Source organism: Danio rerio, chromosome 2 (assembly GCF_052040795.2).
Source record: "Danio rerio strain M-AB ecotype USA chromosome 2, GRCz13ab, whole genome shotgun sequence".
In the NCBI taxonomy this organism is placed as follows: Eukaryota; Metazoa; Chordata; class Actinopteri; order Cypriniformes; family Danionidae; genus Danio; species Danio rerio.
In genome coordinates this window covers 11,692,501-11,720,140 of record NC_141022.1, presented here as the reverse complement: position 1 = coordinate 11,720,140, position 27,640 = coordinate 11,692,501, and the positions used below count along the sequence as shown (strand labels likewise).

Below are 27,640 nucleotides of genomic sequence, written 5' to 3'. Positions count from 1 at the left end.
AGTTGGAGGTTCATTACACTGTGATGACCCCCTGAATAATAAAGGGACTAAGCCAGAAAGAAAATAATTGTATATCATATCATATCACATCATATCATATCATAATATCATCATATCATATCATATTTTATTATATTAGAATGAACGAACGAAAGAACGAACAGCACTGCCAAGCTGACCAATCATAGATCTCAGTATGCTCTGTGTCATCATATAGTTACATTTTCTTGCCGGGTGAGCATCAGGTAGGGTACGCAACCGTGTAAATTAGCCTTTAGAGGAAATAATAGACTTCAAACTTTATTATGAAGCAAAATCTCTCCCACAAGCACATCCCATGAACATCCCTCCTTCTCTTTTTTGTTTACATCATGAATAAACAATGTCTGAAAAAACTTTCTTATGTGTAAATCAGCCTGTCAGGACTAGTCTGTCTAGACACACCAAGCGTGGGACACGCCAGTCTTCATTAACCAGTGTTTAGGCCTACAAATTGTGTGCATGTCATTCACCATGCTTGTTTCCAGGCCATCAACATCATGAGGGTCCTTGAAAATGTGGAAACATTTGCAACCTTTTTTATGTACAGTTGCTCTAAGGTTTGCACCACTGTCTGCCTTTACAGCCCAGGGAACAGCAGGGGACCGGAGAATACAGGAAGGAAGTGAACGACAGAGAGAGAGAGAGAGAGAGAGAGAGAGAGAGAGAGCGCAAGCAGGGGGAGGGGTGTTGGGTCAGGCCTTGGCTCAATCCTCTGCTTTTTTTCCTGTGTGCTGCAGATAAACAAAACAAAATGAGGGCCAGGAAAAATTTCAGGGGCCGGCATTCGTGTTGTCATATATGAGTTCGGGGCCCGCAGCACGTATCTCTCTCTCTTTATGTGTGTGCGTAGGAGAGCGAGGGTGGGTTAATTAGTTTGCTCGCTGATAAGAAAGCCCCTGTTCTTGGCTCTGTTGTGTGGACACGCTGCAACAGGAGTGGTTGAAATGCGGCTCTCTACTTCTGAGCTATTCCAGGAATTTCCTTCTTTCTCTCTATCTCTCGCTCTTTTTGCCTGGCCGTTGTCTTGCCGACTAGGTGGAGTAGGGGGGTATGTCTTTTAGGGGGTTGGAATGTTGTCCTGTGTTCTTTAGACCAGGCTTAAGACTAGCAGCCACTGATCTGCCTCAATTCCTCATGATATTGTGGAGCTCAGGGTGGAAAATGTTTGTGCCTCCAGTCAGTAAGAAAATGCATTCTTTGTGCTATTTGGGATGGTCTAGTTTGCTTACTGATTTTTATATGTATGTGTGTTGTTGTTGTTTTTTTCTTGGCAGAACTGAGAGAAATGATTATTCCTCTTTTAAAGTTTTCATTTGTTATTAATTATAATTTAATCACTGATTCAGGTGACGAAAACGAAGCAAGTTTGCGATTAACAGACATCTTTTATATGCAAGTAAGTAATGTGTATTTACATAGCGCAATTATTGTGTATGGCCATACGCCCAAATCGCTTTACAATCATGAGGGAGAGTCTCTCCACACCACCACCAGGGTGCATCCATTTGGATGATTCGACGGCTGCCACAGGACAACAGCGCCAGTGCGCTCACCACACATTAGATATTGGGGCAGTGATAAAGCCAATCTGGTGGATGGGGATGATTGGGAGGCCATAATGGGTAAGGGTCGATGGAGGGAATTTGGCCAGGACACTGGGGTTACACCCTTACTCTTTAAAAAAAAAAGTGCCATGGGATTTTTAATGACCACAGAGACAGGACCTCAGTTTAACATCCTCTCCAAAACACGCTTTACTGACAGTATAGTGTTGTTTTCACTCTACCGGGGCATTAGGACTCACACAGACCACAGGTTAAGCGCCCCCTGCTGGCCTCCCTTACACCTCTTCCATCCGCAACCTAGTTTTCCCATGTGGTCTCCCATCCAGGTACTGTCCAGGCCAGGCTCAGTGATTCAGCTGTAAGCACTCAGTTGCCTGTATTCACAGGTCGAGAGTGATTCATTGCTTTCACAGTTGAATAATTTAGTAATTTTGTTCTGGAAATACTTTTTGGGCAGTTTTCTACTGAGTTAATTAGTGTTGTTCAACTAATAGGTCGGGTAAACAATTCAATGACTCACTTTTGAAGTAAACGCTGTCTGAAATGACATACTCTGACAGGTACCTTCTCTGAATCTGCACTTACTTTGTAGCCATATACTCACATGGACATGGTGAAGATGCTATTAGGCTATTGGCTGGTCAACTTTATGGTATGGAAACCATTTATACCTGCTAGACATGCGGATGATCCCGTCCCATGCAGCTGCCAATGTACGGCTCAAAGAAACTTTGTAGTGTGCAATTTAACACAACTGCCTCTAGGAGTCGCCAATGGAAATAAAACAAACACACACAAGAAATGTGCGTACGCCAGACATGAAGTTGGCGTGGATCAACGCACATTCTCACGTTCATTTCATTGTTAGTAAATCCAAACGTGAGCGACTCTGAGCGTGAAACCTGGCGTACACAAAGTTTTTGTGCGCACGCAGCATTGATACATGAGGCCCCTGATGTTTTAAAATGTGCTCAGCCCGCTGATTTGTCCATTCACACACATTTTTATCGTCACATGATCTCGTAGAACAAAATCACATGACCTTTTTCAATACGTATACTGGAATTTATTAAGGGCCTACTCACACTATGCCATCCGTACCGTGCCCAGGCCCGTTTCCCTGATCGTTTGAGAAGTGTGAGTGCGCTGAATTGGGCTCAAGCACGGTTAACCTGGCCGGCCCTGGCTCGGTTGGAAGAGGTGTGCCTGAGCGCGGTTCACTTGGGCTTTGGCACGGTACGCTTGTGTGTGAGTGCAAAACGCGCCAAAGCCCGAAACTGAAAGCGAGACGTGACTTTTACGGGGCTGTTTCATATGAATTTATTAATCATTCTTACTGTTCAGTGAACGCAAACTGCCCGTAGTTTATAAAAGACTTGAACTCCTCACAGCCTGACAGCTGCGCGGCTTCAGCAGACCTCCTCATTCCTGCAGCACGAGAGCCTTATGATTGTTTTTGAGCCCCAAAAGTGGCGGATCTGACTGTGTGTCACTGCATCCCTAAGGACTGTGTGGCAAAATATTTGACTGCATGTCACTGCATAGCCAACGACTGAAACGATATAACTAGAGAAATCTCCACTGTGCTGCTGAGTGAGAAAGCGCTTCTCACTGAACAGCGCAGCAGCGATGATGTAAGCGTGCCGAGGCCCGTTTGTGCTGTGAGCGCGGGCCGTCGGGGGAGACGGGAGGGGGGAAAAGCGTGCTTTGGCCCGGTTCGAGGCAACTGTACCTAGTGTGAGTACAGCCTAAGTAAAAGTGTTTCCACCCTAGTTTTAAGTTTGCGCATCTTGGTGTTTCCATCAACTGTTTTTTTATGCGCATATCCAGAATGTGCATAAAAATAGGTGGATAAAAATGCAGCTAGTGACACTGAAGTTACAGCAGAACCCAATAAACACTATTTCACTGTTAGAGAGAAAATGGAAGCTGTAAACTCCATCTTGCCTCTCTATTTTTCACACACTGTGGACCCTCAACCTGCTGGCGTGTTCAAAGGGTAATATTTTCTCTCCTCTATCGGCTGTTATAGCAATACTTGTGGATCCAGAAATAAGCGTCTCTGCGAGTTTTCTCCACTGCCACTGTCATGGATCAGCTGTGGTATACGCAGCCATTTATCAGTGTCTGCACTGACCATTAGAGCCACCGCATGAACACAATGACCAATCACAGGCATTTAAGAACTTATGTAGGTACTAATGTTTTAGGACCTGTAGGTTATAAAATGTAACTAGCGTCGAACATGTTGGTCGAGCACATCCCACAGATACTCAGTTTGATTGGACTCAATTAATGAACTCTTCATCATGTCCTTCAAACCATTCTTAAACAATGTGCACAGTGATCGGACACTTCTTGTCACGCCACTCACGGTGTGCTTGTGGCATTCATTCAACTGCGTGCGTCTGGAAGGCATGAGTGCATCAAGCCTACGTGTACGCATCAAGTATAAAGGCCTCATTCCTTTGGTAAGGGGTCAGCGGAGGTCCGCGATGCAGCGGCAGGTGAAAGTCAGCCTTACACGCTGCTAGCACGCACAGGCCACGCACCACCACTGGAAATAATGAACTTGCATGAACTCTAGGAAAGACGCGATATGTGAACGGCCGCTAAAAAGGCCACCTTCATTTGCAATCTCCAGCAGTTGTTCTTCTTGCACAGACATGCTGGATTCACCTGATTTGTTGACAAATGGGTTGCAGATCCATTCCTTGGCAGTTTGCAGGTCTTTCAAAGGACTTTTTCCTCTTAGCAAAGAAACTTTCCAGATACGTCTGTTTCTTACCCATTTTGCTGCTTGTGGGTTAGATTTAGGTGCTCAAGTGATCACTGAACTGAGCTAAACTGAACTGAACTGAACTTAAACACTAAAAAACTGAACTACACTGTTCCAGTTACTATGACCATTTATGTGAAGCTGCTTTGACACAGTCTACATTGTAAAAGCGCTATACAAATAAAGCTGAATTGAATTGAATTGAATCGAGACTTAAGTGAGAGAATACGGTCATTTATCAAAATAAAAGATTGTTTAGACTCCGATAAATAAAATTGAAATATTTAATGATGTCTTGTGCGGCCCGGTACCAACTTATCCACGAGCTGGTAAGGGACCACCTCCACAAGGGAACACCAGTGTCATTAAGGGGTGTACCAATGCTGTTGTTTAGGTAGGTAGATGGTTAATTTGTTTAGGTAGGTAGAACATGCTGTTCTTCACATGAATTGCAAACAGAACATCGCCCAGAGCATCACACTCACTCTACTGGTTTGCCATCATCCCACAGTACATCTCGAGGAAATGGTGCACATGTGCATGACTGTCCACAAGATTCATCAGACTTGGCCACTTTGTTCCAATACTTTTTTTATAGGAATCCTCATTTGTCTGCGGGTATGCAGCCACATATACAGCAGAGTGACTTGTGCCACAGTAGATGTTCTATTAACTTGGACCAGACAGGATGGTCTTTGTTGCATTTGTACATTTTTTTTTTTTAGGTTTGTTTCTCCTCAAGCTATTATTGGTAAATTCTAACCATTGAATCAGAACAACCCTCAAGCTTTGCTATTTAAAGGGCCATGAAACCCCCTCGTTTCAGCAGGGTGTTTTCACACCTCTTCTTTGGAAAAAGTCAGAAAAGTGGGGGTGTCCAGCTCTGTTTAGGGGGGAGTGTCGGAGAAACTAAAGTGGGAGGGTGTGGGAGTGTCTATTTGGGCACGCGCGAGTTTCAGTCAAAATACACAGGAGAAAGGGATGGTGTTTAACCTACATGGACATCTGTAGTCGAATTATTTGCCAAATTATTAAATGTTGGACTTTAACTGCAGTTTGGCTCTTTCATTCAGGGAATTCATTCATGCCCCTCGCGACAAATGAGATATTTGATTCGAAGATCTGCTCTAAGCGTGTATTTTTCATGCAATGTTTGATACCGCACGGCGAATGACAGAAAAAAACTCCGCATTTCCCGGAAACTTAGATGCACACGGCAGGTAGCGTCAGAAAGCCGCGTGTGTTATTCCGGTCACAAAATGCGGTGCTAACATGTTTGCACTCAATGCAATAATTAACTTATTTGATACGAACAAACTGAATATGCAAAGAGCACTGGTCGCTCACTTACCAAATCTGTAGAGACAGGACAATCACCAGCAACTAGAGCCGCGTCTTTATGAAGAGAAGATTACATCCGGAATCCGGATTTCAGCGTTTGCAGATGAGAACAGCTCTCAGGTAAACAATAATCCCCCACGTAAATTATTGTTGTCGAGCGTCGCGTACACTGTAATCCACACGTGATCCAGATGAGCTCTCACAGAGAGAAAATGAAAACGAAACTTAATGGCAGCAAACTGTAAAAGCAACACTTCACGCTTGTTTTGCCAACACAACGTGGCGTCTCTGTGGTGTAAAGACGGTGACACTAATGAATATTAATGAAGTTGCACAATAGAGCGCGCTGATTGGTTTGAACCAAGCCTTACTCATGCATTAATGCATCACACTGTAAGACGTAATAAGGCACACTCTGGCACAGACGCCCAGTCTGCACGCTGGAATACACGCTATTATGTCATGACCGTGACGCAGCTTCAAAAATTCGTTTCAAACAGGAAGTACGAATTTGCTTGAAATAACGCAAAAACAACCAATTTACACTTTTTAGTGAAATATAGGTGTCCTAATAGTGTTTTTAGCAGTGTGGGACACATATACGACTGTCAACAGCTCAAAAAATGTGTTTTGGTGTTTCGTGACCCTTTAAGAGATACTATATATAATGTCACCTTGCCATAACAATGAGGCCCTTGTTGGATCTTTATTCCTACATATTTCTCCTGCACCTAACACGATGAATATCTAACACTGATTGCTTGTCCGAAATCGTCCCTTTTCCTTTATTTACTATTTTCTACAATAGTCCACCAATATTGTTCAATTGAAGGAGTGGATGAAAACCAGTGAGTGAATTTGAGCACTGAGTGCATGGGAAAAGATGCAGTTTTGTTTGTGCTTTGCTGGTTGATGAATCCCTGAGATGTGGGCTGCATCTGAAACCACCTACTACTACTCAGTAGGTACTGTATTCAAATTTCAATGTACTACTCTGCCATTAGAAAAGTATGTTCTATACAGTATGAATTTGAGCAGCAAGAATGGAACTCGGACATACTACGTCCGCCATTTTGTCATGATCATGTAACACACCCTTCTGAGTTGCATTGCTTCACTCCCATTTATGAATTCTCTTGCGGGGCATCATGGGATAGCGCAGCATTCAGAATCTCGCCAGAAAGAGTAGGTCATCCGGGTACTCTCGCATACTGATTTTCGAATTCAGTGAATTCAGAAATACTACTAGGCTCACATACTGTTTTTAGAATACTATATAGTATGGAATTATGTGATTTCAGACGTAGCCTTAGATTTTAGAGTTAACTTAGATTTAGACTTAGATTTTTTTAACTTTTTGGTTAGATGCTTTTGATAGTTATTTACCACTTGGCGAGCTGTCTATAATTATTTTGATGTCTGGCATGTAAACAAATGTTAATTTAACAAATAAATAATTATTTATTTAGAAACAATAAAATCAATAGGATTCTGCTTTGGATGCTATCTTGTGGTCATATGTGTGACTTCATTTAGCACGAGAACTCTTATGCTGCGTTCACACCAGAAGCAGATGAAGCGTCAAGCAGGAGAGTTTCACGTATTAAGTCAATGCAAAGACGTGAATAGTTATCCTGCTGCGCAATTCACGTGACTGAAGCTGTGTGAGTTGAGTGTTTTGCGTGTTTGCTGCACGCATCGCCTGAGTTGGAAAATCTTCATCGGACATTCGATTCGCATTACCCAATCATAAGCTTGCCCTTGTAGCTTGTCCCAAGGGGAAATCTTCTTGTCGACACAGAACAACAGTTCACAAAACTGGGCTCAGCTCAGTCGGAAGCACAGCTGAAGAGAGGGTGCTCGCTGCAGAGCCATTTGAGGAGAGCTGAGCTCCAGCGAGGGGGAGCATGAGCTGTCGCTCCTCCTCCTGTAAGCTGTTTTAATGCGTACACCAACCCCACCCCTAACCCTACCCCCAGTGACATCACTCGTAGAAGAAGTGCAAAAAAGGTGGAGCTCAAGCTTAAGCTCCCCCTCGCTGGAGCTCAGCTCTCCTCAAATGGCTCTGCAGCGAGCACCACTTGCAGCTGAATGCCTTCATAATCCAGGTATCATTTCTAGATGAACTCACAGAGCTGGGTGCACCTCTGAAGGTAATCTAGTGGACTCAGACACGGCGACAAACTAATCTACGCTGTTTTTCAGCCTTCCTAAAGCACATAAACACAGCTACTCACTGTCACGGTCGGGTGAGGGGAAAAGGAGCGAGGACTCAGGTGCAGCAATAATGGGTTTTTATTAATAATAAAATAAAAACAAAAAGGCAAAACAAACAACCTCGAGGGGGAAAACTCTAATAAAACAAATAAACAAACAAACAAACTTGACTGGACTGGCAGGACAAGGCAGGGCTGGATACAACAGGACAGGGAACTATTGACGACGGACTGGCACAGGACTGAAAACATGAGGGGGATTATAAAGCAAAAAGTAAATTGACACAGGTGAACATGACCAACTAATAATGAGTTCACAAGGAGGGTGGAACTAGACAATAGACTGGAGAGCGCATGACACAGAGACAACACAAGCCATGCGCTCACATAAAACAGGACAAGAACATTCAGCCAATGAGAGAACTCATTAACCGCATGTTCATGACAAGACAAGCACAACACTGAAGCACACGACAAAAGCACGTGACCACAATGTAAACACCAAGCCACGTGCTTTGACAAGAGACGCAAGACATGAGCACACGATAGATAAACACCTTACCGTGTGCTCACACATAAGCAACGCGCATGCTTCATCTCAGCGCCAACCAAAACTGAAACCAACTAGACGGAGGCGCCGAGAATAAAGTAGCACGATGCTGACAGAACAAACACTAGTACAAGAGCGCGCGCGTCTGAGGGACGCAGAGCGCGCGCGGCCACATCAAGCAGCACGCACACTCTGCGTACACCCACGACGGCGCGCGCACACAGGGACAGAAACAGGACCAGACATGGGTAGTGTCAGAGCTCTGCCACTAAAACAAGAATTTGTTTTACCTGACACCCACTCAATAAAAGCCAAGTCATTCGCGCGTTCCGCATCTGGTGTGATCGCAGCACTAATGTGCGTTACACTGAAAGCGGCGAGAGTGTCAAAGTAGCCAGAAGTCATTCATTTTTAACGGGAGGCAGCAGCGATAAGCAGCGAGGAGTGGCTACTTCTTCGCTGATGTGGGCGTCGAGGAGAGTTGAAATCAAGTCAACGGTTTGGTAATGAGCTATGATGCAGTTCGGCGGCAACCAATCAAAATGTAGAAGTCCACACCTTTAGAGGATTCCTGAAAACACAGTCCTGTGAAAATTGATTGAAGACAGACAGTGTTGTCGACAAGCCGGCTAGAGTGAACTTTGATGCTCTCACTGCCTTCATTGTGAACGCACAGTTACAGTGCATTATGGATATACTCAAGCTGTTGGATGTACTGTACATTGGTTGTACAATCATTATTGTGGTGCATTGTGGGATTGGTTTAATCAATTGAACTTTTACACTAGTAAAAAATGGCTGCTCCCTCAAATTGTGCTCCATTTAAGGGTATAGGGGGTGATTTGAGATACAGCTTTTGTTAGATAATCAATGATACTCGCTTCACCTGTGACTGTTCACAATATTTTGGCTTATCAGTGTATGTTCTGTGTAGTATGTTACAGCTTTAAGCCAACAATCATCACAAGCATGTCAAAGCGTCTGTAGGTTCTGCGTGGGCTTCAGTAGGAGTACCTGAAGAACTCGAACTGAGCACAAACTCATGATTGACATGACATGTATAGCGTTTCTGCCCATTTACCTCTCTCCAGCATCTCACCTGAGCGCAGTTGTGTGGTGAGGATATGGTTGCCATAACAACAGCCCAGGTGGCAGGTGACCTGGGTGGTCTGCCTCAAGCTAGCACACTGTGCCTGTGTCTGCCTGTGTCTGACTGCTGACGCTCCCCTCCCCCTGCTCCGAACAAACACGGCGTCTCAACAGATGAATATAACAGGAAAAACTGTTTTCAGCTCCTGCTGTTTAACAGCTCTTGGCAAAGCTCCAAACAAACCTGGGGTCTTCATACATTTGTTTGTTTGGGAATCGACGTATACACAATTCTCCTGCACTGTCAGCTCTCTTTGTTCGGCCTCAGGAAAGGTGTCATACATTACATAAATACATTACAGCACTGTCAGAGTTTGCTTTATGATTATAAATGAGGCTCTAATAAAGACTAATCACAACTTCATTGTGCCAACAAATGTGCTTTAGAACTATTATTGATGATCAAACTACCAATCAATTTAAGATTTAAACTTTAAAGATTTTTCCTGAAAGAATGTGCACCATGCCTATGGAAACAACACCATTTTTGACTAGACCACAAAACCAGGATTATGTTGCACAGATGCATTATAGAAATAGCCAGTAATACATTGTATTTGTCAAAATTATTGACTTTTTTTTCCCCTTTATGGCAAAAATCAATAGAATATTAAGTAAAGATCATGTTCTATGAACACTTTTTGAACATTCCTTAATATAAATATATCAAAACATAATGTTTGATTAGTAATATGCATTGTAAGAACTTAATTAAAGCACACTGTAAAAAAAATTATAATAATAAAAAACCGTAATTTATTTTTAATATTACAAACATTAACCATAAAATAATACATGGCAAATGACAGAAATGTACCGGAAATTTAACATCCTTTATTTTACGGTAAATGTCTGTAATTTAACTTCTGTTATTTTGCGGTAAATGTCTGTAATATAACATGCATTTTTTACGATAAATGCCTGTAAATTAACATACGTTATTTTAAGGTAATTGTCCGTAATTTAACATGCGTTATTTTACAGTAAATGTCTGTAATTTAACATCCGTTATTTTACGGTAAGTCTAATTTCACTTCGTTATTTTACGGTATGTCTGTAATGTAACATGCGTTATTTTACAGTAAATGTCTGTAATTTAACATCCGTTATTTTACGGTATGTCTAATTTCACTTCATTATTTTACGGTAAATGTCTGTAATGTAACATGCGTTATTTTACGGTATGTCTGTAATGTAACATGTGTTATTTTACAGTATGTCTGTAATTTAACATCCATTATTTTACAGTAAATGTCTGTAATTTAACAGCCATTTTTTTACATTTTTTCCCGGCACCCCAGCTTTTAACGGATTGTTTTTACAATGTACTTTAAATGTGGTTTTCTCAACATTTAGATTTTTTAACCCTGAGATTCCAGATATTTAAATAGGACAATATTTGCCAAAGAACTGTCATAGCAAACCATTGATGATTAGAAAACATATGTACAGTGCTCAGTATAATTGAATACACCTCATTTTAAAAATGAATATTTTATTAATTTCTCAGTGAATATAGGTAATGTATTTTTGGTGCATTTAAACAAAACGAATTGATTAAACGGATATATTTATTAAAATAGTATTTTAGCCACCAAACATATTTAGAAATTGAAAGATATTACAATTAAATTCAAGCAAAAAACTACAACCTACAAAATGTCTAAAACATTTTGCTTCTCTTGATTTTTCCTCTTTTTTTAAAAAAAAATTATATTTAATATTTTTCTATAACATAAATTTGGGTGTACTACTTTTTGGACCATTATCATAGGTTATTTTGTTATTTTGTTATTTTGTTATTTTGTTGTTATTTGGCTTTAGTACTGACTAATCTAATGTAAATGCACAAATATAATATTGTATAGCTGAAAAATATGAATTTAAAGGAGTCTGTATATGTTATGTATATGTAAGGACAATGCAAGCTGGTTGCTTGGATACTATGGGCAGGGCCAGACAGAATCTGCAGACATTTTATTTCTGCGCAGAATATTGTGAAAAATCTGCAGATTATTGCAGAATAATTTTGGGTGTATCGTAACTAAAAACTTAATATGTTAAATAAGATATAATCCATCTTTAACTTTTATTTAATGTTTGCAATGCAAATCCTAGATCTATTTATTTGGTAAACAAAGCAAGCCTTGCATATAATATATCTATGATATACCTACTAAAAGACAGAAATTATTACTTTACAAACTGAATTGTTAGTAAATCATATGAATGTTTTTTTATTAATCGGTAATATTAATGCAATTAATTTAAATTTATAATTTAATTTAGAGACTCGATGGGCTGAAAATCTGTGGATATCTGTGGATTTCTGCACAAGCAGATTCTGCATGGGGCTAGTGATGGGTACTTGCTAGTGAGGTCTGTCCAAGTCTACAGTTCAGATATAAATAACATTTTATATAAAATTGTTTTAAATCATATGCTTACAATGCCAAGAAAAGGCAAAAAAAATAAAGTAAACATTCATATAAAAGTCTAATAAGCAGTAGTAACAGGGTCAGACTGCAAGTAAATGAATAATTCTGCCAGTGACACTACATTTTGTTAGAGGTTGCGCTGGTGCCACTATCAATCCGCCTAACTGATCAGCATTAGCATTCTGTTGTGCATGATAAACGTGTATTAAATGCGAAACGTGCAAAAAGTTAAACAAAATGGAGCTTCTCGTTTGAAATCGCAGGTCACAAATACTGTTAATCAGCTCAGCTTAAAAGAAAAGGGAGCATGTGTGAACTAAAGCAAATATATTTTACACTGACCAGCCATGATCACGGCATTAAACCACACTGTGAGATATAGTAAGCATGCTCCAGCTCTCAAATACAAAAGTAAAAAAGCTAATTAATCAGAACTGGATAATTGTGAAAACAACAATATAGTTAGGAGGCATTCCAACGTACAAAAAACAACATTTACCATGGTTTTATGTGGTAACGTTGAAAGTTATCATTGTGGCTGCAAAAGAAGCTTCAATAATTATATTCATATATTGAAGTCACAGCATAGTTCACCTCAGGGCCAGAGCGGGACTCCTTTTCAGCCCTGGAGTTTCAAGCCTTGGACCGGCCCACCTCAGTGCAATATATATTCTGTGCAAAATTCTTTAAAGATATCCAGTCCTTTGTAACGGTGGTCACAAAAAAAATAAAAAATAAAATAAAATATGTACACCTACATAAGTAACCCAAACAGTATATGTCTTAACACTAAAAATTAAAATTACTCTGGTCAGGTTCAAACTCAGGTCAGCGGCATCATAACGCAACGTGCTGACCACTGGACCACAATGACACAATGTTTTGTCAGATTTATTAATGTAGTGAAACATCCGATTTTCATTGAGCAGGTGTAATATTCATTAATATTATTATTCAAATTCTTATATTCACTAAGGTGCCGCTGTCTAGGGTAGAATGATAGTTAACTCACAGGGCCGGATTAACCAATGGGCCTTATGGGCACAGGCCCAGGGGCCCCTGCGCACTAGGGGCCCCTGCGAGGGGGGAGAAAAAAAAAGACAATTTCGGAGTGTCTTTTTTGGCTAATTGCAAATAGCGCATCTAGTTGGAATAAGCTATTCAGGGTTTACGCCCATCGATGCCTGTTTGATAGAGACAAGATGAGTATAGAGCTGCTATTAATAACAGTCGCAGTGGCTCACCTTGGAAGGCGCCCCGCTCCGTCTTTTGACGCGATTAATCATAAACTCGGTTCGAATCCACCATCAGCTGAACTCGTGCTACTTTTTTTTTCTCCCCATTACATATCAGATTGGAAATATATTTATTTTGAACAGGAAGGAAACATTTTTTTTAAATAATGTAAATGTGATATAAAGTCACAAGTGTCTCGTGGGTGTTTAATAATGTTTAGCCTTATTATTATAGGTGCCTCCCTCTTTGCAAAAACTATTGCTCAGACAACTGTATTTCCTCTGAGCAAAAAAATCGCGATCACATATTAATATTATTATTATATTTAAACTGCCTTTCTTTCTTTAACTAAACAGAATGCTGTGATTGGTCAAGCGCGGAAACGTCAGTTTTGTAATAACCCGCACTAAACTGAGCGGACATTAGTGTAACGTTATATCTGTCATAGATCAAAAATGAGTGGACAAGTGGATTTAGCAAACGCGAGAGAAAGAGGAGAGGAGGCATTTTTATTGAGGCATTTTCCATACACACTATCTTTAAACAGACCCATGATCAGCAGAATGAGGGTACAGAAGAAGATGTTATGGTAACTTTAAATGATGAGTAGCTAGCATTAACCAGGCGGAGGAGGCTAACGGCAGCGCAGCGCGGACTGGATTCATCGTGTGAGAGACAGACAGAAAAGGAGAGAGAGAGGGAGAGAGAGAGAGAAAGGCCCATGCAGAAGAGGAGAGAGACGGGAGAGAAGAGATATAGATAGTGTGTGTGATTTCGGATACTTTTAGGTTTATAAACAAGTCTTCATCACGAGAAGAGTAGAGAAAAAACAGGGAGAGGAGGATAGAGACAGTAAATCAGTGTTTGTATTATGAAAGACTCAGATTCATAGAACTCAGATTCACAGAACTGGATTGGAGAAGCATTGTGCGTTATATGCCATGGCAATAATATGCTCTATAAGTTTGTAAAAGCTATACATTAAAATACCCTTAAAAAAATTATATATATATATATATATATATATATATATATATATATATATATATATATATATATATATATATATATATATATATATATATATATATATATATATATATATATATATATATATATGGCCAGGTAGGGGGCCTTACAAGACAATATGCTATGAGGCTATGGTCAAATAAATACATAAATGGAAAAAAAGTGTGACTGCTGAGAGTGCAAGCAGCTGACGTTAGGAACACCAAGCCATCATGGCCAAAAAAAGGACCGGCCCACCGGGATTTCTCCCGGTCCTCCCAATTAGCCAATCCGGGCCTGGTTCACCTTAAAAAAATGTAAAATTGTGTCATCATTCTCACTTACAATAGTAAGATGCTAAAGGTGCTGGTTGTCATGATTTACAAATGTATGAAATATGTGATTGTTACAGTTGAAGTCAGAATTATTAGCCCCTCTGAATTATTAGCCCCCCCGTTTATTTTTTCCCCCAATTACTGTTTAACGGAAAAAGATTTTTCCAACATGTTTCTAAACATAATAGTTTTAATAACTCATTTCTAATAACTGATTTATTTTATCTTTGCCATGAAGACAGTAAATAATATTTTACTAGATATTTTTCAAGACACTTCTACACAGTTTAACGTTACATTTAATGACTTAACTAGGTTAATTAAGTTTACTAGGCAGGTTAGGGTAATTAGGCAAGTCATTGCATATCGATAGCTTGTTCTGTAGACAATCAGAAAAAAAAATAGCTTAAAGGAGCTAACAATTTTGTCCTTAAAATAACACAAATAAGACTTTCTCCAGAAGAAAAAAACATTATCTGACATACTGTGAAAATGTCCTTGCTCCTTTTAAACATAAATATGTTTTAATATTTAAAAAGGAAAAAAAAAATTCAAAGGGGGGCTAATAATTCTGACTTCAACTGTATATGAATATAGATGCTATTTTTGTTACGAAAAGTAAATGTACATTAGCATCCCTTCTCAGGCTTTCACTGCTCTCAACTCAAGCTATTGTCAATTATTAGTATTAGTTGATATTAGTATGATTAGTAGGCCTGTTCATTATCTGTCCATAAAGTATGCAAATTTGTTGTCAATCACTGGTTTTCTATCAAATTGGCCTTTTTTTAATTCACTGTGGATAAATACAGTATATGGGGGAGGGGAGGTGTTGGGGGCTCTGATTGTCTTAAACGTACATAGGGGGTCTCCTTGGAAAAAGGTTGGGAATCACTGTGCTAGGGCATTGCAAGGTTGTTGCTAGAGTGCTGCGCGTGGTTGCTAAGGCATTATAATGTGGTTGCTAGAGTTTGGAGGATGTTCCTAAGGTTTTGTAAGGTGGTTGCTGGAGCATTGAGGCTGGTTGTTTGGGCACTGCTTGCTAGGATATTGAGTGTAGTTGCTACTTACTAGGGTTTCACAGGCAGGTTGCTAGGGTGTTGAGAGTGGTTACTAATAGGGCTGCACAATATATCGTTTTAGCATTGATATCAAAATGTGCGCATCCCATTCTCAATAGTCAGATCACATGATATGCAATGTTGAGTCTTAATTATAGTTGACAAGGAGCTACAGAATTTTATGTAACTACTGTATTACGGAATTCAGACGATTTATGCCAAAAAAATAATAATTTCAATACATTTCAAACCAAAAAAAAAAAAAAAGATTATTTTATTTACCCCATAGGCAGATAATTTTGCTTGTTTTAAGGAATTACTCTTAATTTTGAATTATTTAATTTGAAGGGGCAACAAAACAATTTTTACTTGCTCTTTTTTTTTAATGTTTGGACTAGAAATTAATGTGAAACTGTATTCATATCGCAATATTAATAGCAAACGAATAAAAATTGCAACATCACATTTTTCCAATATCGTGCAGCACTAGTACAAGTTGGTGGCTTTCTGATATTGGATATTTAACTGTGTCATGCAATGCTAACTTAAAGGTAATCTTAACACACATTAATAACTGAATAACAGAATTACAGATGAGTAAAGTGAATCATTTTTCCTACTGTATATCACATTATATTTTGCTGTCGGTTTGCTGTTCAGTATGTGCATCATACACTCACTGGCCACTTTATTAGGTACACCTTACTAGTACCGGGTTCGACCCCCTTTTTGCCTTCACAGCTTCCTTAATCCTTTGTGGCATAGATTCAACAAGGCATTGGAAATATTTCTCAGAGATTTTGGTCCATGTTGACATGTTAGCATCATGCAGTTGCTGCAGATTTGTCGGCCACACATTTATGATGTGAATTCCACCACGTCCCAAAGGTACTCTATTGGATTGAGATCTGGTGACTGTGAAGGCCATTTGAATACAGTGTAACTCATTGTTATGTTCAAGAAATCAGTCTGAGACCGCGCATTTGCACCCACAAAACTGCTGCTCACTGTATATTTTCTCTTTTTCGGACCATTCCCTACAAACCCTAGAGATGGTTGTGCGCGAAAATCCCAGTAGATCAGCAGTTTCTAAAATACTCAGACCAGCCCGCCTGGCATCAACAACCATGCCACATTCGAAGTCACTTAAATCACCTTTTTTCCCATTCTGTTGCTCCGTTTTAACTCCAGCACATCTACTTAATTTTGTCTGAAAGCCTAAATGCGTTGAGTTGCTGCCATGTGATAGGCTGATTAGAATTGTGCGTTAACGAACAATTTGTTAATGTACCTAATAAAGTGGCCGGTGAGTGTATAGCCATACAGTACATCATTGTTTTCAGTCTATATTTCCCAGATCATTGCATGAACTCCTGCACGCCACAGAAATACGACAGAGCTCATGTTTCAAAGCCAAACGCACGAGTAATTCACCGAAAAGAAATGTTACAAATCGCTGTTTTCTTTCCTCTCTGATGTAATCAGCTTGGGCTCTTTACATTAGCGCTGCTTTGAACTGATGGTTTTAATGCATTCACTAACTAGATTACTAAACTTTTCCAGAGTTTGAGAGGATGTGATTTCCAGCAGGGTATCTGATCGGTCACATTATATCACATACATATAGTATTAATAATTAAGAAATAATAATTGTTGATATCTTCTGCCAGGTGAAATGTATGTTTATGCATAATTCACGAGAGCACTTATATACTGATTATAAGTGCGTTGGACAAACCTGCTAAAACGCACCTTTGCATTAAAACAGTCTCCATCTGTGGTTTGACTCTTTGTTTAGGTGAACCAATCCCCTTGATTGGTACACAAGTGAAGAACTTCCTCTTAGAGCCCCTTGTTTTGCGTCTTACGGCTTAATTGCCAGTAATGGCGCTTTTATCAGGGAGGTCAATTGGACAAGGGCATCAGAGAGCGCCCATAAACTGCTCTCCCGGGCTAATTACCCCATCCTCTAGAGCTCTTTAGAGTCTCTCTGCCTATCAAACGATTGCTCAAAATAGTCTTTAGGTCAAACATCGCGCATGAACCACAGAACCTCGTCTCTGAATAATTCATTGGGAAGGGAAAATGTGTACAAGCTTATCAAAGAAAACGCTGAAGTGGAAGGCTACGGATTTGACAGATGAGAGTTCGGACAGAGGTGCTGGATTGAGTTTCCTAAAGGCCTCTTAGCTGCTTCCCATCATTTTTAAGCCACTGTTTGTCAGCTACTATTATTGTAGAGTAAGTTGCATCATTTTTGCCAAACTAACCCCACGGGAGTTGCAGCAGAGTGCAGTCAAGGCATCAGCAAGAATCCCTCGAGACCCGTGAGTGTGTGTTTGCCACTTATGTCCCGTTACTGCTACTTGTGGAGTCCCAGAGGAAAGAGTGTGAAAGGAGACATGATCACCACGGCATCAGATTGTTCAGTTCATGTTTCAAGTGTAAATCACATCATCTGTTCTGGAGCCCGCAGAAAAAACACAAAAGTTGCATCCGGATTTGCTTACTTGCACTGATGAGCAATTTCATGCAAATGTCAACCTTGCCACGAAAAAGAAATAATGTTTTGACCCTTTTGAAGTTTTTTGTGTGTGTATGTGTGTGTGTGTTTGTAGTCTGAGCATTTTTACAGTACTGTAAAATACAAATGTATCTGTTAGTGTTTTCAAACTATTATATTTGACTGAGCAAAGTCACAAAAAGTGCCAATTTTACATCTGTTCATCAATAATGAAGCTTTTTCCCCATAAATGCAAACATATTAAATAAAATAAATGTCATTCTATATTGAGTCAACATTTATCCTTTTGATTGGCATTACTACTTTTGGGTTGTGCCGTTGAAGTATGTTGTATACTACAAACTCGCAATCTTTTTGGTACACATCCATAACGCATGTATGTTTTCCTTATTTGAAATTAAAATGTGTTAACTTATTGACATTTTTCTGATCACATAACTTTGTGGTTAGTAGTTTTGGAAAATATACAGATTTTTAAATTCATAATCTAATGTTTACATACTCACTCATTCATTTTCTCGTCGGCTTAGTCCCACTTATTAATCTGGGGTCGCCACAGCGGAATGAACCGCCAATTTATCCAGCACATTTTTACGCAGCGGATGCACTTCCAGCCGCAACCCATCTCTGTGAAACATTCACACAGACACACACACACACACGTTTGTTTCTGTGAAAAGTGGGGACATTACATAGGTTTCCATTAATTTTATACTGTCCAAACCGTATATTATATTGCCCTCCCCCCACCCCACCCCTAAACCCAACCATCACAGACTGTGTGCAGCTTTACTCTCTGATTAAACTCACCCTGTAGGATTTATAAGCATTTTGAGAAATGAGGACGTCACCAATGTCCTCATATTTCACATCCTTTTTGTAATACCTGTGTCATACCCATGTCAATATACAGATTTCTGTCCTGATATGTCACAAAAACACGTACACACACACACACACTCTCATACACTATGGACAATTTAGCCTACCCAATTCACCTGTACCGCATGTCTTTGGACTGTGGGGAACATCCACACAGAAATGGCAACTGACCCAGCCGAGGCTCGAACCTGCGACCCAGCGATCTTCTTTGTTTACATACTTTCTCTATGAAATGAATAATGCTGGAATTGCTTTGATTTAACCCTTATGTGCTGTTGGGGATGTTTTCATCCAATCTGGTGTCATTTTGTCTCTTAATCTGGGCATATCTTTTTCTGTGTTTCAGCTAGCGGAATTTTTTTTTTTTTTTTTGTGACACCTTATTTTTAATTCTTTGAATTAAAAAAAAAAAACTCAACGAAACACTGAGAGCAAATTTACTACCCTTTTGTTATGTTAGAGATGAAAACATCCACTGAATTAAACTGCCGTAAAATGCATCAAATAAATATATTTTTTAATGTTTTGCATAAATCTGTTAATCAACCTCAGTCCTCATCAAAACTACTAAGTTGCTTGGAAAAGTACAGAATTTTACCATTTTAATTGCCAAACTCATAAATGATATCACTGATTGGGTGAAAAATAAAAACACACAAAATGACATATTTTCAATATTAAAAAGTAATTGAAGGTATTTTTTTTACCTTTTATCAAAGTCTTGGACATGTGAAACAACATTGCCTTTGATGCATTGTTTTTCTCCCTAATTAACTGTTGGTGGCTGTTTTTGCCTCATTGACTTCCAATATAACCACATTTTTTGATAGCAAAACTATGACATCATATAACCATGCATTTTTTTTAATATTTGCGGCTTTTCCTGTTATTAGAAAAATGTGATATTGCAATTTTTATTTGTTTGCAGTTAATATTGCAATATAAATACAGTTTTACATTCCTTTCTAGTCCAAACATCAAAAAAGAGCAAGTAAAAATATTGTTTTGTTTCACCTTTAAAAGAAATAATTCAAAATTAAGAGTAATTCCTTAAAACAAGCAAAATTATCTGCCAGTGGGGTAAGTTAAATTATCTTTTTTTTCCTGCTTTGAAATGTATTGAAATTTCTTCTTTTTTTTTTTTTTTTTGCATAAATCATCTAAATTCTGTACAAATGCAGTAATTAAATACAATTCTGTAACTCCTTGTCTACTATAATTAAAACTCAACATTGCATATAATGCAATGTGACTATTGCGGATGGGATGCGCACATGTTGATATCAATGTTGAAACAATACACTGTGCAGCCCTACTAGTAACCACCCTCAACACCCTAGCAACCAGCTTGTGATACCCTAGCAAGAAGAACCACTCTCAGTATCTTAGGAAGCAGTGCCCAAACAACCAGCCTCAATGCTCCGGCAACCACCTTATAAAACCTTAAGAACATCCTCAAATTTGTCATTTTTACTGTTGATCATCAGCTGGTACCATTAACACTTTAGATATGCCTGTGCAAAAAAAGCTTAGTTTCTGGATTTTATATGAGTATAGACCTTCTTTTTCGTTGCTGCATGCCATAATGCTATAGTGATCAGTGCCTTCCAGTAGGCTGCTTAGAAATTCTATTAAAAATTGTTAGCCAGAGCGGTGTTTCTCCACCGGGTGCCAATACTATTTTCAGTGGCTCACGGAGTGTTTTTGTGAAGCGAAACTTTAATTTTGAAAGAAAGATGTGTGTTAAAGCTGTAATGCTTCTGTCAGATGCCGTTCAAGTGCGAGAGAAAAATGTTCTCTTAATTCAGCTGAAATACAGCATCAGAGTTCCCAACCTGTCAGCTGTTATAATGTACTTCTGTGCAAACACACACACACAAACAATACCTCACTGCATTATAAAGAGCAAACCATATCACTGGCATGAAACTAGCAGGCATGTAAGGCATGCAATTTCCAAAAACTACCAATAAAAGAATGTGACTGATACTCTGCTGGCTGATTTGCATATTGGGAGCCGTAAAGTTTAATTTAGTTAGTTTGTATTGTGTAGTAGTTACCATGATGTGTGTTTTTCCGTCATTTCAAAATGCCACTTTATTTTCACTTTGTTACACTTTTTCAATCAATGTGTTAGTGGGACAGTACTGGCTACTTGTGTGTCAAACATTTTGGTGAATTACATTTGTTTGGGTTGGTTGTATATTTGAAAGAAAATAAAAAAGTTCACTTTAGCGGTGACGAGGCTTCATTTAAATGGCACAAGATAACAAAGAGAGAAAAATACATCGCAACAGTTGCTTTGCACCGCTTTAGATTGCATTTTTTAAAAATAACCAGTCCAGGAGGTGATGCTGATCGACAGCAGTATTAGTTGAAAGATATTAAAACTATAATTTCAAAGCTGTCCAAATCACATCAGGAAGTATTCTCCTTGTGCATACACGCAAAGCATAATGGGTAAATTTGCGTTCTAAGAAAAAGGTCTGTAACAGCAAATTAAAATGTGTGTATGTGTCTGTGAGTGTGTGAGAGTGACCTTTATGCACTTGATATGTCTGAGAAAATCAAAATATGCATCTCAAGTCTCTAATGGAGTAAATAAAACTACATGGAGCTCAACTACATGGAGTAAATAAAAACAAAGATTGTGTATTCATATACCATCAAATGTGGTTATAATGGAAGTCAATGGGGCAAAAACAGCCACCAACATTAAATAAGGGTGGGAAAAAAAATCTAGCAATGTGTCAAAGCCAATGTTGTTACTAATTGTTCACTTGTCCAAGACTTTGATAAAGGTACAAAAAAAATCCAGTCCACAATTCATTTTTTTATTGAAATTACGTCATTTTGTGTGTTGTTTTTTCACCAATTCGGTATTCGGTGACATCATTTATGAATTTGGCAATTAAAGAGTTAAAATCCTGTAATTTTCTAAACATTTAGTAGTTTTAATCAGGACTGAGGTTGATTAACTAATTAATGAAAAAAATGTAAAAAATATTTATCTGAAGCGGTTTAATTCAGTGGATGTTTTCATCTCTAACATAACAAAGGGGTAGTAAATTTGAACAGAAAATTCAATAGAAACGCCCTCTAATAGAAAAAACAGCTGCTATGGAAGTCAATAGTGTCAGCGTTTTTCAAAATATCTTCTTTTGTGTTTAACAGAAAAAAGAAACTTGAAACAAGTATAGGATGAGTAAATGATGACAGGGTTCAAATATTTGGGTGAACTATCCCTTTAAGTATAAACGGTGCAAGTTGGTTCACACTGAAAATTCAGCTGATAAGACAAAGTGTGGAGTGATGCACTCAGCTATTATAATTCTGTTGTGGAGGTGGTGAGGCTTTTAGACTCTGATGATGAATGACAAAATAACCTAATAAAGTTCACACACTAGACCAGGGATCAGCAACCCTGTTCCTGATATATCATGCATTTCCAGTAATATGCGGCAATAAATTCATTACTATTGCTAAATGCTGTATGAACATTGAGACCTAGTTAGTATTTAGTAGCGTAATAAGTGTTTCTTTTCTTTTTTTAAATATTGTTGATTCATTATGGATTCTCAAAGTCATGAATATTCCATATTTCTTATTGTACCTACTTTATTGTATGCATTTGAAATAGAGAGGTGGGTTTTATTAAAGGGATAGTTCACCCAAAAACAAATATTTTCTCACCATTTACTCACAGTCAATTGGTTGTAAAAATATATAATAAATGTATACATTTGTTTCTTGTGATGAACACAAAACAATATATTCTGAAGAATGCTGTAAAACTGACAGCTATTGACATCTATAATAGCAACAAAATATATAAAAATCGATTTTTGTTTTTCCTTTCTTCAGGATACCTTACTTTTATGTCCAACAGAGTAAAGAAACTCAAACATGAAGGTTGGGTAAATGTTGACAAATCTCTTTAATGTACCCAGACGTGAAATGAGCCTTAAAATGACTTATTTTCATAATTTGTTAACTCATGTTCACTGAGCGTTTTTAGAAACATCAATAGCCGTTGTAATACATCTATATTTAGTGAATCAAATTGAGAATTGAGTCAAATCAAACTGAAATGAAAACTTACGAATCAGAATCTAATCAAATTGATACTCAGCTATCTCAAGTCCTAATTTGTTCATCTTTGTGTCATTCTGATCCCATATGACTGCTATATTTTCATCTTAAATGATAGAGTTTGCTTGCTACTCCTTTTCTTATTAAAATTAGGCATTTTCGTCTACATGGTATTCATGTTGAGACTTTTTCCTTCTGCTGCCTTTTATTAAATGAATCATCTATCAGACTGACAACCAGGGAGCGAGTAACAATCCATGAAGAATCAGCAACAGACTGCAGAAAAATACTGTGCTTTATCATGCCACTTCTGCATAATAACGGCTACATTGCTCACAGCCAGAGGTCGGATATGCGACAATGATGGTCTTTAAATGCATTAATGGTATAGCTTTAGATTCTCTGTAATGGTTTCACTGTGCTGAGTGTGCTGAGCACAAACACAAAGCTAAGATGAAGCTGTAACTATTGTTTGTATAGAATGATGTTTGCTAGTGGTGTAACTTTTGGTTTGGTACACATGTGCACCAAACAAATAGAGTGTTAATGTGTCATTGATCCCAGTTGAAAGAGCAACAAAAAACCTATTCTAATTCATTTGGAATTGGTAAGGTGGCAGAAGGTAGATTTTTCTGATGAATCATCTGTTGAACTGCATCCCAATCATCACAAATACTGCAGAAGACCTATTGGAACCCACATTGACCCAATAATCTCATGAAAATTAGTCAAGTTTGGTGAAGGAAAAATCATGGTTTGGGGTTACATTCAGTATGGGGGCGTGCGTAAGATCTGCAGAAAGGATGGCAACATAAACAGCCTGATGTATCAAGACATATGTGCTCCCCACTACATTACAAACCACAGGAGAGGGCAAATTGCTCTTTTTCATATTTCAGCCTCCACATGAAAGTTCCTGCAAGCAAAGAAGGTCAAGGTGCTCCAGGATTGGCCAGCCTAGTCATAAGACATAGATGTTTTTGAGCATGTCTGGGGTAAGATAAATTGGGAGGCATTGAAAAATCCAGACAATCTTGATGAACTCTGGGAGTCCTGCAAGAACGCTTTCTTTGCCATTCCAGATGACTTTATTAATAAGTTATTTGATTAATTGCAGAGATGTATGGATGCAGTTGGCCAAGCTCATGGGAATCATAAACAATAATAACAATTTTTCCACTGCACCATGACTTTATATTCTATACTGTACATTATTTCTGTTGAAGAATTTTGTCTCCGCAAAAGTCAGACCTTACTGTCCTAATTACATATAAAATCGAGGCATGATCATATTTTATTTTGGTCAAATAAGTGTAATCTAGAGGCCTTTGCCTTTCATATAAGCCACTTCTGATAACAATTGATCAACTAGAAGTCAAGTTATTATTTGTTGTCCCTAAAACTTGGAGAGGCGAAAAAGACTTTTGTCAGGTAGTGTATATTTAGAGTATGGAATTTCTAACCAATACTGATAACCAATAACTCTTCAGATTTCAAGGCTGAGAGCTGATATATTAGCCTATAAATATACATTTTTTCTAGAAATTTTCCATGGTTGAAAAAAACAAAAAGGCAAAACCACATACAGTGAACAGCTAATCAACTTCAGAAAAGTTTGAAGCAATCTCTGAACTTTATTAATCAACTATTGTTTTCTAAGGCCAACCAAGTCACTAAACATTTACCAAAATCAAAATACAAGTCAAATAATTGAAAAGTGGCAGACACAAAGCAAATGATGTGATTCATTCAGCTGAAATAATAAATAATTTATCATCTTAAAGATATTAGCCCCAATAAAAATAGCACTTATTGGCCAACATCGATACGGCCGTCTATATATCAGGTATCTTCACCACAATGTCTTCCAATCATACGTGTGTAAATGCACCAGACTGGAAACACAAGTTTGTGCGACAAGTTTCGCTTGTTGCTGCATTCCAAAGTTCAAGCTTGATGATCTTTGACCTGTGAATTTGCATCACATGAATCCATGAAACCAATAGAAGGTCAAATGACCTCTCTCTAGAGAAATTTAAAGCAATCCCTTGTGTTTTATCAGTGTAGCGTCATCTTGTTTTATAATGCCTTTTGATACCTGGCCCATATAACAATGGCAAGAGGAAGCATTACTTGACAGCTGCAGACATTACATAAGTATCCTAATGAATATAATAGCCTTAAAGGTATGCTGGACAATGCGCATCCATTTCTACTTATGGTTTTACATTCCTAATTGTAGTTTTAAAAGCAACTTTTTTACAAATGACAAACGTTCAAGCGAAATGAAACGGTCAGTGAAATGAAATGCAGTATCTCAGAGCATGAGTGAATCATTCATTCTCATTACTTTTAAGTTATAACTAGGGCTGCTCGATTATGGGAAAAATCATAATCACGATTATTTTGGTCATAATTGTAATCACGATTATTCAAAACGATTATCAGTTGAAGTAAAAATTATTCATCCTCCTGTGAATTTATTTATATATATAAATATTTCCCAAATTATGTTTAACAGGGTTTTTTTTTTTTTTTACAGTATTTCCTATAAATTTTTCTTCTTCTGGAGAAAGGCATATTTGTTTTATTTCAGTTAGAATAAAAGCAGGTTTGAATATTTTGAAACCTATAATAGCTCGATATTATTTGCCCCTTTAAGCAATATATATGTTTGATTGTGTGCAGAAGAAACTACTGTTATACAATGACTTATCTATTTACCCAAATTAAGCCTTTGAATGTCACTGAATACTAGTATCTTGAAGAATATGTGTAAAATATAATGTGCTGTCATCATAGCAAAGATAAAAGTAATCAGTTTTTAGAAATGCGTTATTAAATCTGTTGTTTAAATTGTGCTTTAAGCATCTTCACTGTATTTTTGATTTTATTATTGATTAATAATAAAAACAGTCGGCAGCAGCAGGAATATCGCACGCTGTCTTTTTAAGAATAGTGCGGCTCTGATATTGTTTCTCTTTCACGTGTCTTTTGATTCTCAACTTGTTAGTTTATTACACAAATGGGGGTTAATATGAATAATCACTAAACACTGCGCTCTGACACAAATGCATGTATTTGATTATTAAAGCGCTCACATTAAGATCGCGTTAGATGTGTGTGTGCTCTGCTGTCCGGTGCGCGCACAAACACACACACACGCTACCTGTCCGACGCCAGACACGGTGCGCACACACACAACAGCACGTGCTATTTTGTGCTTTTTAAAATTATGAATGATGCACATCCCGTGCTGCAAAAGTTACATTACAGCACATGCTTTAAGTAATTTTCACGTGGACCTGAGCTTTGCAGAGGCAAAGAGTTTTCACACGTGTACAACTGGAAAGGGGGCGGTACGTGATGGAATAATCGTTTATCTCGATTAATGGTTTTTCATAATCGTTAAAAGCCAAAATCGAAATCGGATTTTCGATTAATTGCACAGCCTTAGTTAGAAAATCATAATCACATGTTTTTTGATGTTATGAGTAATCGTGATTGATATTTCCCATAATCGAGCAGCCATAGTATAAAGCCAATTACGATACCATTACCGTAGAATGGTTGAACCTATAGGATCCAGGAGGAACAATGAGGTTTTCATCCAGGCCGTGGCACACTGGACCAGCTCTATACCTTCATCATGGTGCTCGAGGGTTCATGAGAGTATGCCCAACCAGTCCACATGTGTTTTGTGGATTTAGAGGGAGGCATTTGATTGTGTGCCTCGTGGCATTCTGTGGAGGGTGCTCTGGGAGTATGGGGTCAGAGGTGATTTGTTAAGGGCTGTCTCATCCCTGTATGAACAGAGTATGAGTCTGTTTCGCATTGCCGGCAATAAGTCAGACTTGTTTCCAGTGTATGTTGGGCTCTGGCAAGGCTGTCCTTTGTCACCAATTCTGTTTAGAATTTTTTTGGACAGCCTTGGTCTGAAGGGGGTCCGGTTGGGGGGCCACAGGATTTCATCTCTGTTATTCGCAGACGATGTTGTTCTGTTCGCTTCCTCGAACGTGGACCTTCAGCATGCACTGGGGCATTTTGCTGCCGAGTGTGAAACGGATGGGATGAGAATCAGCACCTCCAAGTCCGAGGCCATGGCGCTCCACTGGAAAAAGTGGTTTGTCATTTTCAGATTGGAGGAAAATCCTTACCTTAGGTGGAGTAGTTCAAGTATCTTGGGGTTTTGTTCATGAGTGAGGGAAGGATGAAGCATGAGATTGCCAGAATATCTCTGTCTGGTGTGCTACTTTGGAGTGGTCTGTTTCATGCAGAATGTGCATGTGTGGCCTCAAACCATATCAATATGAACAATATTGGATAATCCCGCATCGCGTTGGGGAATCATATCGATATATTCCCAGAACTCGGTATACCGCCCAGCCCTAGGAACGGTATAACAAAAAATGTTGGCGGTTT

The 27,640-nt window shown here is 38.5% G+C and overlaps 1 protein-coding gene and 1 long non-coding RNA gene across 5 annotated transcripts in view; both read left to right on the top strand.

The window, feature by feature from the left end:
- ssbp3a (single stranded DNA binding protein 3a) overlaps positions 1-27,640 on the top strand; it is a 101,963-nt gene that overhangs the window by 18,400 nt on the left and 55,923 nt on the right.
- Positions 1,654-8,763, top strand: LOC147846220 (uncharacterized). The gene is made up of 3 exons (XR_015478267.1): positions 1,654-5,189; positions 6,381-7,559; positions 7,777-8,763. It is a non-coding gene; the product is annotated as an uncharacterized LOC147846220 (long non-coding RNA).